We start from the raw sequence: 14,918 nt of genomic DNA, 5'->3' as shown, positions 1-14,918 counted from the left end.
TGTGAGAAACAAATGTCTGCTGTTTAAGCCACCCGAGCTGTGGGATTTTGTTATGGCAGCCTGGCAAACTAAGACAATACGTCAGCTCTGTCAATAGGATTGCTTCCTTGAAAAAGTGTAAATTGATTTTTTCCTCTTGTGGGACTGATTGGAGGCAGCATGGACAATTCATTACCACATGTGGGGAGAGCAGTACCCAAGGGGGACAAAAAATATATCAAGTTGATCTCATACCAGACAGCATTAGGGAAACAGATCTCAAGAATGAACACTTGCCCTGCAGGCCTCTATAGGACGGAGTGTGGCCAAAATTGCTTCAGGGGCCCCGAGGGCAGCATCGGGAAGGAAGGCGGGTGGCAAAGTAAGGAAGCTCCCTGCCACAAGTATCTAAGCCTCCCAACCCACACGTTATTACCAGCCATTACCACGGCTACCCCCTGCACTTCATGGCTCCTAGTACAGTAAAACCTTGGATTGCAAGTAACTTGTTCTGTGAGTGTTCTGCAACATAAGCACATTTTTCTAACAAATTTTAACTTGATAAACAAGTGCGTGTGATGTCTTGCAATACGAGTAGTACGAGACGCCAAACATCACATGGTCACAACAGAGAAAATGGCTCTTCTTCCCCAACCCCCCTCTTGCTATGGAATTGTGGGTGATTGTCTCCCATGCTCTGATGCTCAGTCTCAGGCTGCGGTGTTTGGCAGAAATCAGTGATTTTTCAGAATGTTGGAAGGTGCCCACAACTGGCACTAGTGTATTTTTTGTCACTTCAAAGCACCTATGGACAGTCCTTTGCTTTTTCATACAAGAGGAAGCTTAGGAATGCTTTGCTTCATTCTAGGTCAGGCTGCCTGCAGATAGAGATGCTTTCCTCTGCTGCCTTATTGCCAGTTACATTAAATACAGTAGATGACAAGAGTTTATTCATACTGTACTGTAGTCAACATCTGTGCGAGTGTATACAATGGCCCCATGCAGAAAAAGATTCCATTGAGCCAATAGACAGCAGTGATTCTGTTAGTGATAGTGAAAGTTGTCCTACACAATCACCCTCCTCTCTCTTGTGTCCCTCACACCAGCCATGAAAGTTTTCAAAGCTAAGTGCAGGTTAATTTATTTTTCTTTATATTTTGTATTTTTTGCATTATATTACAGTATTGTAATCATTTTTATATGAATATTTTGGTGTTGTAGGACGAACCATCTGAGTTTCCATTATTTCTCATGGGGAAATATCAATATACAGGTGCTTTGGATTACAAGCATGTTTCTGGAACGAATTATGCTTGCAAACCAAGGTTTTACTGTATTTGAATCATTTCTGAGAAATTGTTCTCACGTCACAGAGGGAGTCTTGTCACAATCTCCAAGGCTGAGCAGGTATAGAAGCTATCAACCCCATATTGGACCACAAGCTCCTTCTCTGATTTCTCCCTGGGGAACAAGCTTCTCTAGCAAGAATTTTCCTTTAACAAGACCTGCTTACATTGCTGGAGAGAATGTAAAATGTACAGCCCGTACGGAAAACAGCAAAGCTGTTTCTTAGGAAACTAAATATACATTTACCGTATTACTCAGCCATCTCAGTTCCTGGTACATATCCCAGAGAAATGAAAACTATGTCCATATAAACCTGTATGTGACAGATCATAATAGCTTTATCTGTCATAGCCTCAAATTGGCCAAATGTCCTTCAGTAGGTAAATGGTTAACAAACCATAGTGCATCCATACTGTAGAATAGAGCTCAGCAATAAACACGAATTAGCTGTTGGTACACACCACAACCTAGATGGATCTCAAGGATGCTATGCCAAGTGAAAACAACCAATCTCAAAAGGTTACACACCATATGCATCCATTTGTATGACATTCTCAAGATGACAAAATTATATTGATGGAGAGCAGATTGGTGGTTGCTAAGGGTAAGGAAGGGGATAATTATCAAAGGGAGCCTGAGGAATATCCTTTGTATCTATGTCTTGATTGGGGTGGTGGTTACACGCGATAAAATTACGTAAAACTGCACATGCACATGTGTTCACATGTGTATGCACGAGTGCATGTAAAAACTGGTTAAATTCAATTATGTAAAATGTTAGCATGGAGGGAGCCAGGTGAAGGATACACAGGACCTCCCTGTACTCTTCTTGCAACTTCCTGTAAATCTATCATTATTGTAAAATAAAAAGTCAAAAAAAAAAAAAAAAGGCCCAGCTCTAGGTTTGAGCCTAAGTCCCTGCATCTCACTTTCAGCAGTTCTGTCGACAGCACAGGCTCTGAGCCCCACATGCAGGCTCCACGGCCTTGGCCTCTAGGGCATCTGAGAAATTGGCACCAGAAGGAAGTGTAAAGCTTAAAGCATGGGCACCTGGGTGGCTCAGTCCGTTAAGTGTCCGATTCTTGGTTTCAGCTCAGGTCATGATCTCATAGCTCATGGGTTTCAGCCCCGCATCAGGCTCAGTGCTGACAACGCTGAGCCTGCTTGGGATTCTCTGTCTCTCTGTCTCTCCTTCTCTCTCTGCTCCTCCCCCACTGGCGTTCTCTCTCTCTCTCTCCCTCTCAAAATAAATAAATAAACTTAAAAATGTTTTAAAAAGAAAGCTTTAAGTGGTGCCAAGTTTTTCCTTCTACAGATGAAGAAAGAGAGGCTCAGTAAGGTAGGGTGATGGCTGGCTGTCGCCTTGACTTAAATTCTGAGTTAAGTAGAAGTAGCTATTCCTATTACTTCTAGAAAGAGCCCCCTAAAATGGTTAGCCTAGAAGACCACAGTGACACACAGTTGTGGTTTTTGTTCTTGTGGAGTGTGGGATGGTGGGAGGAGAGTATTTAAGGACTGCAAAGGACAAACTGGTTTTGGGTCAAACTGAACATCAGCAGTACAGTTATTCAATTCCACATGATGGGAAGATGTTTGGCAAAGTCTGAGAAAGGGTGAGAACTCAGAGCTTACATGCAAGATGCAGGCCAGTGATGACGGTGCAGTCTTCTTAACCCCAACAACCACAGAAGCATGTGCTTCACTGGGGCGCTTGAGTGGCTCAGTTAGTTAAGTGTCTAACTCTTGATTTTGTCTCAGGTCATGATCTCATGGTCTTGTGCTGACAGTGTAGAGCCTGCTTGGGATTCTCTCTCTCCTTCTCTCTCTGCCCCTCCCTGGCTCATGCTCTCTCTCTCCCAAAATTAAAAAAAACAAAAAACAAAAAAACAGAAATGTGTGCTTCACTAAGGGTGGCACCTTCTTGGGAAATACATAGGAAGAAAGCAGAAATCTACCTTTCCAGTGCCTTTCTAAACAAGAGAAGAAAGAAAGTTAAGTATTCTGGCCTTTTCAGGATCCTTCCTGAGGTGACTCTAGGATCTTTAAGATCTGTGTATGTTCCTACAAACACCACCCACCTCTGACCTCAAGTCTTCGAAGAATCTGAACTGACTGCATATATAACATTCAAGGTGAACGCCACAAATGAAGAACTTCCCTGATTTCACAAAGGGCTTTGTTGGCAAATGTGAAGCTCCCAGAAATTACATGCTCTTGATGCCTTCAGAGTTTTTGTATGTGTTGTTCTCTCTGCCCAAGTTTCTTGGAAAAGAGTACCTGTGTATAGACAGTCTCTCTGGGTTCATACTGCAGCCCCTTTCAGGTGTGTGACCCTAGACACTTTCCTTAAGCCCTCCTTGCCTCAGTTTCCTAGACTCTAAAATGCAGATAATAATACTATTTCTCTCTTAAGGCTTTGAAAGTATTCAAGCTAATACACACATAGTGCTTCGAATAGCACCTTTCTGTGGTCAGAGCTACAAAAGTGACCATTGATTTCATTCTCCTGCGTCCCCTGCAGCTGGCAAGTCTGAGCGCTGACATCATCTCCATTTGGTGGCCATCTCTGACCACTCATACTGGATCACGCACACCCCCCTTTTTCTTTGTTGCACCTTGTAGCTATGCTGTGTGGAGATTGTCTATTCACCTTTCCTTTCTCCTTCTACACTCTGTGTTCCAGAAAGTCACGGGTTATGCCTAAAACTAACTCATCTTTGTATCTTGCACAGTGTTCAGCCCATGGTAGGAGCTTCAAACATGTTCGGGATTTGATCAATAGACTGGTATTAGAGTTCTTGTCTCCCCTGTTGATGTAGCATCTCCTACTCTATTTTCTGGTCACCCACAAAAAATAGGAAGAGTCCAAATGCTGGCAGGCTCTGATTGGTTGGTCTGACTTCAAGTGTGTGTCCCAAACACAATCTCACCAGAAGAACGTTGACCGCCCCCCTCCCTCCCCAGTCTGAGTACTGAGAACTATAGGGGGAAGTGATCTTTATGTCCACTTGTATTAGGAGAAGACAAATTAAGATTGAGACTTATTAAAACAGAAATGTTTTAGCAAAACATCTGAGGAGATAAAGGAGCAGGCAGACCATTTCCAAAATCACTTCAATCCCTTACTTACCCCTGTCTGGTTGTTTTTCAACGTTCCTTTATTCACTCAACAATTATCCAGTACCTATTACATAGTGCAAATCAGACAAACAAGATATTGTCGGAGTGTGGAATTCAGAAATAGTAAAGGGACTGTATGTTGTTGTTGTTGTTGTTGTTGTTTTTCATTCTCAAATTCTTATGGAAATATTTTCTGGAGAGTTTATAGCTTAAACCTTACCTCTCTTCTGAAAATGAAAAAGTTTTTATTTCTTGGTAGCCTGTACTTGTGCCTGTGTTCAGGAACAGAGGCAGCCTCTTAAAAAGAAAAAAAAATCAATAAAAAGTAGATGGACCCAGGAACTTTGGTGGCTCAGTCAGTTAAGTGTCTGACTCTTGACTTCAGCTCAGGTCATGGATCTCATGGTTAGCGGGTTCGAGCCCTGCATTGGGCTCTGCACTGGCAGAGCAGAGCCTGCTTGGGATTCTCTCTCTCTCACTCTGCCCCTCCCCCACTCATACTCACCCTGCTCTCTCTCTCTCTCTCTCTCCCTCTCCCTCTCTCTTTCTCTCTCAAAATAGATAAATAAACTTAAAAAAAAAAAGTAGATGGACATGTTGACATTCCATCCCCAAAGGTCATGGAGGTTTATGGAGAGATACCAAACACATACAACATGACACATTCTGCCGACAATGACACCCAAAGGTTCTGAGCCCCACCATGGTGGACCTTGGTCACCTTTGTGGACACAAAGGGTATAGGAAAGTAAAGCCAATTAGGCCACAAAAGACACAACTAATCGTTTAATTATATACTTAATTAAGGCCAGAATGTCTTTTATTTTCAATCACAAAGTTTTAGTATTTTTAAGTTTATTTACTTATTTATTTTGAGAGGGTGTGGGGTGCTTATGGGAAGAGCAGAGAGAGAGACAAAGAGAGGGTCCCAAGCAGGCTCTGAGCTGTCAGTGCAGAGCTTGATGTAGGGCTCAAACCCACAAACCATGAGATCATGACCTGAGCAGAAATGAAGAGTTGGAGTCTTAAACGACTGAGCCATCCAGACACCCCAAGTTTTTAGTATTTTTTAATTTCAGGGATTGCTTGGATCCCTACACAAAAGTGATTGCTCCCCCCTCAGCACAGAGGTCTGAGTGAGCCCTGTAGGCAGCCCACTGGTCCTGGATGGCCAGCTTCTCTGAGCCCACACTTTCTCTTCCCCTCACATGCCCCCCACCCTATGCCCACTCTCTCCCAACAGCCCTCAATGTCCACCTTTTTACCTCTATCCTCTTGGTCCCTGGACCCCATCTCAAACCTTTTCATGCCTGGGTTAGTGTTTGGCATTGAGTCCATGTTCCTGAAATGAAGCAGAAAAAAATTCTCTTAAGGGGCTGTTCCAAGAATTCTAACTAAGCCTTTCTTGAACTAATTCCTTTACAAGCCACTGGGGTGGCTACTGAAGCCCTGGAGCGCCTGGTGTGCTTCCAGACCCTCAGCATGGAGACAATGGGAAATATTTTGTCTAGAGAAAGAAGTTAGAGAGAGGAAGACAGGTAGGGGGGAGCCAGGAATATGGTGAAACACCCTCACCCTCCCCCCCGTTTCTTCATACAATCTATAAATTTGTGAAAAGTTTTGTGAGGAGATTTCTTAGGAAATCTGTGAAGTGATTAAATTTTCAGCCTGGAATAATAGCACAATAGATCTAGAAGCCCACCCATGCCAACCCAAGCTCAGGGAATGAGCACACAACTTAGTGTGGCTTATGACCATGGTTTTCACAAGTCGCTGAACAATAGAATCACCTGCGGAGTATATACGAATCTTGAGGCCCAGACAGTATCCAGAACATCTGAGGCAGGACCCAGGCATCAGTAATTTTACAGAGCTCCCCAGGTGACTCCAATGTGCAGCCACGTTTAAGAACAAGGGACAAAGAACATCTCCAACCTCTAACCGTGTTCAATGTGATCCTATTTATATCTCAACGGCTGAGAGGCTCTAGCTGACATCTAGGTTTTGTTTCAGAAATGTCTATTGAACTTTACTAAATTATTTTAAACCCTAGAGTGCTCTTAATGTGACAAAGAAAATTTTAAAAAGAAGTTAGTTTCATTTTGAATGGTCACAAGAAGTATAGTCAATGTTGCCCTAACAGAATCCATCCTTTTTTGCCCAATGATTGAAAATCTACTATGTAGTTACCACTGGCCTAGATGCTTTACATGAATTATTTTTAGTTTTTTAAATGTTTATTTATTTATTTTGAGAGAGAGAGAGAGAGAGATCAGGAGAAGGGCAGAGAGAGAGGGAGACAGAATCCCAAGCAGACTCTATGCTGTCAACACAGAGCCTGACTTGGGGCTTGAACCCATGAACCATGAGATTATGACCTGAGGTGAAGGTGGACCTTCAACCAACTGAGCCATCAAGGCACCCCTTGGATTGCTTAATTCCTACAAAAACCGTCTAACACCTCTGTTTTTTCATCTGTGCTTTCCCAGAGTCCTTTGGGTTGGGAAACAGCCACCCAGCTTTGCAGAGTAACAGTGAGCTAGGCAATCCTAGCAAACAATCCTTGCAAGGAAGTCTAGCCAGCAAGCCTAGCAAAACTGAGGACTCAGGTCTGCCTTGCCTTGTCCCTCCTCATGATCAATCTGAGACACAAGAGGAACAGTCTTGGTGCATGTATCTGGGTTCATTCCACTTCTGTCCAGAGCTCTGTTTCCTTCTCTGAGTCAGTTGACCTCTCTTGCTGTTTGTCTATCACACACAGCTGTGTGAGAGCAGAGCCACAGCAGGCTGAGTCTGGAGACTGGAGTCCATCACTTTGCTGCCCTAGATCTCAGCCTCTTCATCACAAAATGGAGATATTAATACCTGATGTCCTGGCCACCCACAAGACAGGGGCCAGAGTCAATGATTCATATATATCTTAGAACCTCTTGGTACTTTGGGTGCAAGTCCAGTTCTATAAATAAGCAGACAGGGATGATGTCAGATGTTCCCTCTCACCCAGTTTACTGGCCCCTACTCACTTATGCTTCATATTCCACAGCATCAGATGCCAAGGACAAAGTCCTTAGCTTTTTCCCAGTTCATGATTTCCAGAAGCAGGAGGGAATTCCTTTTCAGCGTGCCCAGCATTTGAAGAATAGTCCCAGAGTTTATCTTCAAAGCCACACACACCATCAAGTACACCACCTGTACATCATAACCCAGTCCTTGTGCCCTGTCAGAAAATAGAAAGATTTGCAGGAAATGCAGAAGTGAAATATGACAGGTATATCCTGATTGTGTCTCAGTGTCACCAAACACTGCCATGGTTTCTGACATACCTAAGCCAAAGAGTATGAAACCACATGTGTGCTCCTTCCTGGGAAAGAAGTTTACCTGCTGGCGAAATGTAAATCCCCACCCTCAAAGTGTAGTGGAGACTCATGCTCTGAAGTCTAATTTTCCATTAAAAGGAAAAAAAGACATTTTAGCTTTTCTCCATTTTTCTATCCCGTATGGATTAACTACAGATTAGCAACAGAAAGTTAAATAATTTTAAATACTAAACAGAATAGGCAAGTTCCTTGGATGCTTCTAGACTTGGGGGAGCCTACTCAATCAACATCAACAGTAGGGCTCTGGGTAAACTGTCCTAGTCAAACACAGTTTGAATACACCATCTGCCTATCCAAGATAAAACGAGAAGTCAGACCATACATCTGACTTTGGCTGTGTGAGTCAATTCCCAAGGAAATACCTCCAAAGAGACTGGAACATGGTGGGACTGCTATTATTTGAATTAATGGCCCATTGGGGGGCATCCCTGCGCTGTCCTAGAGTAACAAGATTTGAAAGGCAGAAATAAAAAGATATCAGGAAATAACAGAGCAACATAGGTAAAATACGTTTGCCACATTATAAGTCACTTCTCTATCTTCAAAGGCAGAGAGGGAGTCTGAGGGAAGGGGTAGAAGGAACGTACCACAATGGCATCAAGGACGAAAAGAGGAAAGTTAATTTTATGTTGCCATGGTAATGAATTTCCAGCAAAGACATCTCACTTACACATGAAACCTTACACACCATCCTCTTTTTAGGGATCCACAGTGACCCTTGACAGTTGTCCTGCGAATCACACAAACAAATTAAAATACCCCAATCAAAAAAGGCAGACTTCCAGATCCATGCACAATTAGGCCTGTATAAGATACAGAATACAAATTTGCAGAATTGGTAATCATGTAACTTAAAGGAAGAAGTCAAAAGCAAGGCCTATTTGTTGTTTGGAGTTTTTGGGGGGAAAAGAATTCTGAAAGATGGCAGAGGAATGAGTATCTTCTACTATTTGGCCTGGGATTAGATTTTTGACCACACTCTGAAACTCCATCCTAAGTGCCAAAGCAAAATTCTTATTATGATGATGATAAAGTTAATGTACTAACACCTTCCAAGAGAAACTTCCAGGTATGGGGAGAGGTTTGATATCACTGGCCTTCCAACTCAGTCTTCCCCGGTAATTGCTGGCACCCACCAAGCCTGGAAATAAATGCTCAACTTCCCTTCTGTTATCATCAGACTAACTGACTTTCTGTCCTTCCCATCTATTTATCCAACCAACTGATATTCTGAGATATGCCTACTAGACTAGATTCTGGTTATGTGGTGATGAGTAAACAAAGCCTAGCTCCTGACCACTCACAGCTTATACCCTAGTGCAATCTACTAGAGTGCAAACTAGTAATAATTCCCACACTCACGATGATAAAAATATACACAGGGTACCATGAGACACCAGGGGAAGGACAGGTGAGAAAACCCCAGTTGGAATCCTGGGGAGGGGGTAGTTGAGCCGGACTGTGAAGGTGTAGAAAACAAAACAAAACAAAACAAAAAGTAGGGGAGGCAATCAAAGTTTTCCTATGTGGGGTCTAAACTTCTCACAAGACATTTACTGGAAATTGGCCAAATTGATTTTTACACTGCAGATAGAGGGAAACATGCTTTTGGAAACCAGAGAATAAAAGTAAGACTGATTTATCAGCAAAAACTGACTTAGCACCTGCCATTGGAGGTGCATATCAGATATGACGGGAAGGGGAGGAGTAATCAAAATACAAGGGAGGCGAATATGATACAATAATATACAATAGAAAGGTCCTGCCCTCGAAGATCTGACATTGGTTGAGGAAGCAAGACATTATCATATAAAGCATTGAGTAACTATGCAATGTAGCCCATGTTACATGCTAAATAATCAGCATAGATCATAAATTCATAGGAATAAAAAGAAAGAAGCTGGTGGAATGAGGTAATATATTTCCCAAAGAGGTCAGGGTTTGGATAGAAGGGAGAGAAACCATTGCAGGTAAGGAAAGCACGGATCATATCATGTCACCCTCTCCTTCTACAATCATCAATGGCTCCCCAAACATAGTTACTGGCTCACTCTTTGGGCTTCCATGGGCCAGGACATCCCTACTCATATACTCCTGAAAACTAAGATGGCTTCTTTGAATCTCTATATCCCAAGCATTAAGCACAGTGCCTGCCACTGGTAGGGAGTTCAATATATCCACCCCAGAAACATATGGAGCCAGTCAGAGATATTTGAATCCCAAGTTACTTTGGACCATATAAGAACAAGAAGGATTGTGAAGGCACAATTTGAAGAGCTATTGAGGGTTCCAGCAATACAACACAAAAGGCCCCCCATGATGATGAATTCTATGCATCCACTTGGCTAGGCTCTGGTGCCCATTTGTTTGGTCAAGGTGTTGCAGTGAAGATCGGGGCACCTGGGTGGCTCAGTCGGTTAAGCATCCGAATCTTGATATCGGCTCAGGCCGTGATCTCATGGTTGTGAGATCGAGCCCCACATCAGGCTCTGCACTGAGCATGGAGCCTGCTTGGGATTCTCTCTCCCTCTCCCTCTGCCCCTCCCTCTGTTTGTTCATGTGTGTGTGCAAGTGCTCTCTCTCTAAATAAAAAAATAAACTTAAAAAATAAAAGATGCTCCCTTGAAGGTATTTATGGATGTGATTAACATTTATAATCAATAAGCTTTGAGTAACGCTGGTTATCCTCGCTAATGTGGGTGAGACTCATCCAATCCTTTGATGGCCTTAAGAGAAAATTCTGAAGTTTCCAGAAGAAGCAGCAATTCAGTTGCAAGGCTGCCACCACAGAAATGCAACCTGAGTTTCTAGCCTGCTGTCCTGCCCTGCAGATTTCAGACTTGTTAGCCCACATCCACTCATAGTCACACAAGGAAGAGAGAGACAGAGAGAGACAGAGAGAGACAGAGAGAGAGATTACCTTCGTGCAGCAGGAAGAACATGGATAAGCCTAGAGATCGACTTGGCAGAGACATGGGAAGGCCAGTGGAGGTGAGGCTTGAGCTGGCACTGCCATAAGAGCAGAAGAGCCAGTGCTTCACCCAGTTTTTTAAAAATGTTTATTCATTCTTTTTGAGAGAGAGCAGTAGTGGGGAAGGGACAGAGAGACAGACACAGAATCTGAAGCAGGCTCCAGCCTCTCTGAGCTGTCAGCCCAGAGCCTGACATGGGGCTTGAACTCACAAACCACAAGATCATGACCTGAGCCCAAGTTTGATGCTCAGCCGACTGAGCCACCCAGACGCCCCAGTGCTTCACCCATCTTGCAACAGTTTGTAAAACCTAAGCAATCAAAATGTAAAGGCATCCATGTGCACGTGTGCATACACATACACACATGCACACACACACACACACACACACACAAACACACGCACATAAATGTGTATAAAACTGGTACAGTCTGAATAAACTCTGTTCATGGTACCAGTGTCAGAGTCCTGGTTCTGATGTTGTACTCTATTATATGTAAGATGTTGTGATGGGGGAAAGCAGAATGAAGGGTGAGTGAAACTTCTCAGTATCTTTTTGCAACATCTTGTGAGAATATAATTATTCAAAATATAAAGTAAAAAGTAACCCTCAAGCAGAGCTATGAGATATTTAAAAAATAGTAGCATGAGATTTGGCCCCTCTGGTAACCCTCAAAGCACCCAGCAATACGGCTGCTGCCTGCCAGGTGACACCCATGGACTCCAGGACTCAGCAACCGATGCCTGAGAACAAAGCAGCAAGGAACCCAGCAGAGGGCACTACCCGCCCCCAGACCCATCAAGCTTGCATCCCCACCACCCTCCAGTAAGGAACTACATTTCCAGAGCCTGTGCTGTTGGGTTTAGTGTTCTATCCTGATTCTAGCTGAGGCTTGGCACTGACGAGAAACTACCAAGGTGAGCTTGTCCTCTCCTGGACCATCCAATTCTGGCCCAGACCAGGCGAACGCAGGCCACCAACAGAGATTAAGGCACAAAAATTGTTCTGGAGCTGAGATTTGTTAAGACCCTGCTCACACTTAGTCCCACCTGTTTATCTAATTCTATTCTACTCTATGGATGAGCAGGAAAACAGCTCCAGGACCACTGCCCTTAATATGCAAGGCAGATGCAGCCAGCTGCTTTCCCAAAGCCTCTTCCTCACCCCCAGCACCATTTGCTTTCAGCTGTTTAGAGGAGCCTGCCTTCCATATGCACACGTGTCCCAGAGGCCAGGAACAGCAGAGGCAGTTTGGGGCATCCCGGGCTCACTCCCTGAAACTTGGGCAGAACCCATAGATGTCAACAGAACAGACAGAAGGGGGTTATAACACAGAGGCTAAGGAAAAAAATATTCAAAATGAAAAGATTGTATATTTCACGATGAAGCTTTGGCTTTTTCCTCAGCTCATTTGCCATTCTACAATGAAGTGTCTAGAAGAAACATTTATCTCTGCCCTCATAGCCCGGGAACACCAACTCTCATTAACTTTCCAATTTCATTCTTTCAGAAGATCCAAGTTCAGATAATCCAATTTATATGTATTAAAAATTACTTGAGGCAAGTGTCCAAGGGACTCTCTCCTCTCACCACCACCACCCCGCTCCCAGCAGTTTTCAAATTACATAAGAAGAACTACTTAAAAAATGCAATCCGCCATCTTTTATTTTGGTAGGCGATTCCGAGCCACTTGCCTGGTAAGCGACAAAGAAGTTCTTGAAAATAGAGGTTCTCCACCACAGGCGGATTTGTCCTCCAGGACACATTTTGGCAATGTCTGGAGACATCTTTGGATGTCACAATTGGATTTAGGGGTAGGGGGTGCTGCTGGTATCTGGGGGGTCAAGGCCAAAGATGTGGCTAACATCCTACAATGCACGGGACAACTCCCACAAAAAAGGGTTACCTGACCCAAAAAGTCAGTAGTGCCAAGGTTGAGAAAACCTGTCTTAGAGTTCTCTACAAGTTTACTATATACAACATTTATCATTCAATTCATCAAACAATCACTTGGAACTTAGCATAATCTTAAAGCATTGTGCTAGACCCTGAGGCTGGAAGCCTGCCTTACAGCATCTAGTAGAGGGATGGCAAAGGTATAAAGAAAATACAAGGCAATATAGAGCCTGAGTGAAAACACAAATCTGCAGAGGGAAGGCTAGCCTCTGAGGATGAGACTGGGGGACAGGAGGAATTGATGTCACTTTTCCCAAGACAACTACAAACTGCATGTTCACGCTCAAATATAAAATTTGATCACAAATATAGGATAAAAATAACCACTAGGAAAGATCACCAAACCCTTAAGAGATTTTGAAGCAATCTGTCTTTTTTTTTTTTTAAGTTTATTTATTTTGAAAGAGAGAGAGAGAGCTGAAGGGGCAGAGAGTGAAGGAGAGAGAATCCCAAGCAGGCTCTGCACCATCAGCACATAGCCGGATGTAGGGCTTGAACCCATAAATCAGGAGAACATGACCTGAGCTGAAAGAGTCAAAAGCTTAACCAACTGAGCCATCCAGGTGCCCCTAAAGCAATCTATTTTAATGGTTTTGTGTATCCAGCCTCAGAGAGAAGCAATCTACTGCTTTCTTTGTGACTTTGTTCCCTATTAAGATTATTCTCCTGGGCATGTCTAGATAGCTAAGTCAGTGAAGTTGTTCAACTCTTGATTTCAGCTTAGATCATGATCTCACAGTTCGTGGGATGGATCCCCATGGCCCTGGCCCCTAGGGCATCTGAGAAACTGGCACCAGAAGGAAGTGTAAAGCTTAAAGCGAGGGTGCCTGGGTGCCTTAGTTGGTTAAGCGTCATGATCTTGGTTTTGACTCAGGTCATGATCTCACAGTTCGTGGGTTTGAGCCTGGCATCAGGCTCTGTGGTTACAGTGCTGAATCTGCTTGGGCCTCTCTCTCTCTCTCTCTCTCTCTCTCTGCCCCTCACCCCCCAAAGAAATACAATTTTTTAAGATTATTTTTCTAACAATATTTTTCCAGTATCAAGATGTTTTATTTCCTTCTCCTGCCCTTTGTTTATTTTTTCTATCCAAACTTTTAAAACATCAGTAAACATTCAGGTGCACTTTCCTAAATGTCTGTTCATTGGCCACTTTTTGTCAATACTGAGTGCCAAATACTGAGCAGGGACGATTGTCTCCATACCTCCTTCTCCCATTCCCCAAGCTGAAAGAATCCCAGGACCACACAAAGGTGCTTATGAAGGAGTAAAATGAGCAAGACAGAATGGCCTTTCCTCAGGAAAATGAGTGGCCAGATCAAAGAGGGTTTGATCAAACAGAAGTGCACCTTAGATTAGATTTGCAAGGCAAAATAGCCTAGTGATCATTTCCACAGCAGATACCACAGACAATCACATATCTTCCAGGTCAGCAGTGTGGATGATAAAACTGTCTGGAACACCATCATTGACAAATGTGAGCTCATAGCTAAGCTGAAATTAAAACCAGTTATGAAACAGAATTATCACATGCCATATGCCTGCGCACAAAATATTCCAGGCCATCTTACAAATTAAATCATTAACATACATCTTTGAGGCTCTACTTCATGAATACTTCTGCACAATACTGGGCTGTAATTTTTTGTTTGTTGTTAAGTCTGGGCTTGAATCTTGACTCTACCCACATGATAGAGTGGGACCTGGATAAGTTCATAGAACCTCTCTGAGTCTATATTTTCCCATCTGTGAAATGAGGAAAATCATAGTTCTCTCTCAAGATTGTTGTTTATTCAATTGGTCTAAGTCCTATCAGGAAAATACAGATCATGTCAGTAATTTTCACTGGGACAGCGAGGAAGCAGAAACCACCAGGAGGGTTGGGAGAGCAGGGGGCAGAAGTTGGAGTTACCAGAACCTGGAAGCTTCAAAGAAGGACGCTGTGAAGTTGAGGCACAGATTGCTGGGGAAAGGGAGACAGTTTCTGCAGCAGAAACTATTGTAGCAGAAGCTTAGGAGCCCACAGAGATGAGCCTCAGCTCATTCTGGGAAGGTGTAGAAGAGAGCTGGACACTGGAACCTATTGCCACTGCCAGGGTAACAGGCCTTTTCCAGGTGACACTCTTAGGAACTAACAAGTATGCAAGAAGGAGCAGATTCCTTCCCTCA

At 43.4% G+C, this 14,918-nt stretch overlaps 1 protein-coding gene and 1 long non-coding RNA gene across 3 annotated transcripts in view; one reads left to right on the top strand and one right to left on the bottom strand.

The window, feature by feature from the left end:
* Positions 1 to 14,918, top strand: part of LY86 (lymphocyte antigen 86) — a 60,997-nt gene that overhangs the window by 17,284 nt on the left and 28,795 nt on the right. The gene's annotated exons all lie outside the window — the stretch shown is intronic.
* Positions 5,508 to 14,918, bottom strand: part of LOC122238564 — a 32,765-nt gene continuing 23,354 nt past the window's right edge. The window contains exons 5-6 of the long non-coding RNA XR_006217500.1: positions 7,470 to 7,663; positions 5,508 to 5,788 (exon numbers count right to left, since the gene is read on the bottom strand). This is a non-coding gene — a long non-coding RNA (uncharacterized LOC122238564). The remainder of the gene's footprint in view (positions 5,789 to 7,469; positions 7,664 to 14,918) is intronic.

Source organism: Panthera tigris, chromosome B2, assembly GCF_018350195.1.
Source record: "Panthera tigris isolate Pti1 chromosome B2, P.tigris_Pti1_mat1.1, whole genome shotgun sequence".
Classification (NCBI taxonomy): domain Eukaryota; kingdom Metazoa; phylum Chordata; class Mammalia; order Carnivora; family Felidae; genus Panthera; species Panthera tigris.
Note: the sequence above shows the minus strand (reverse complement) of the source record. Positions and strands in the feature narration are given on the sequence as shown.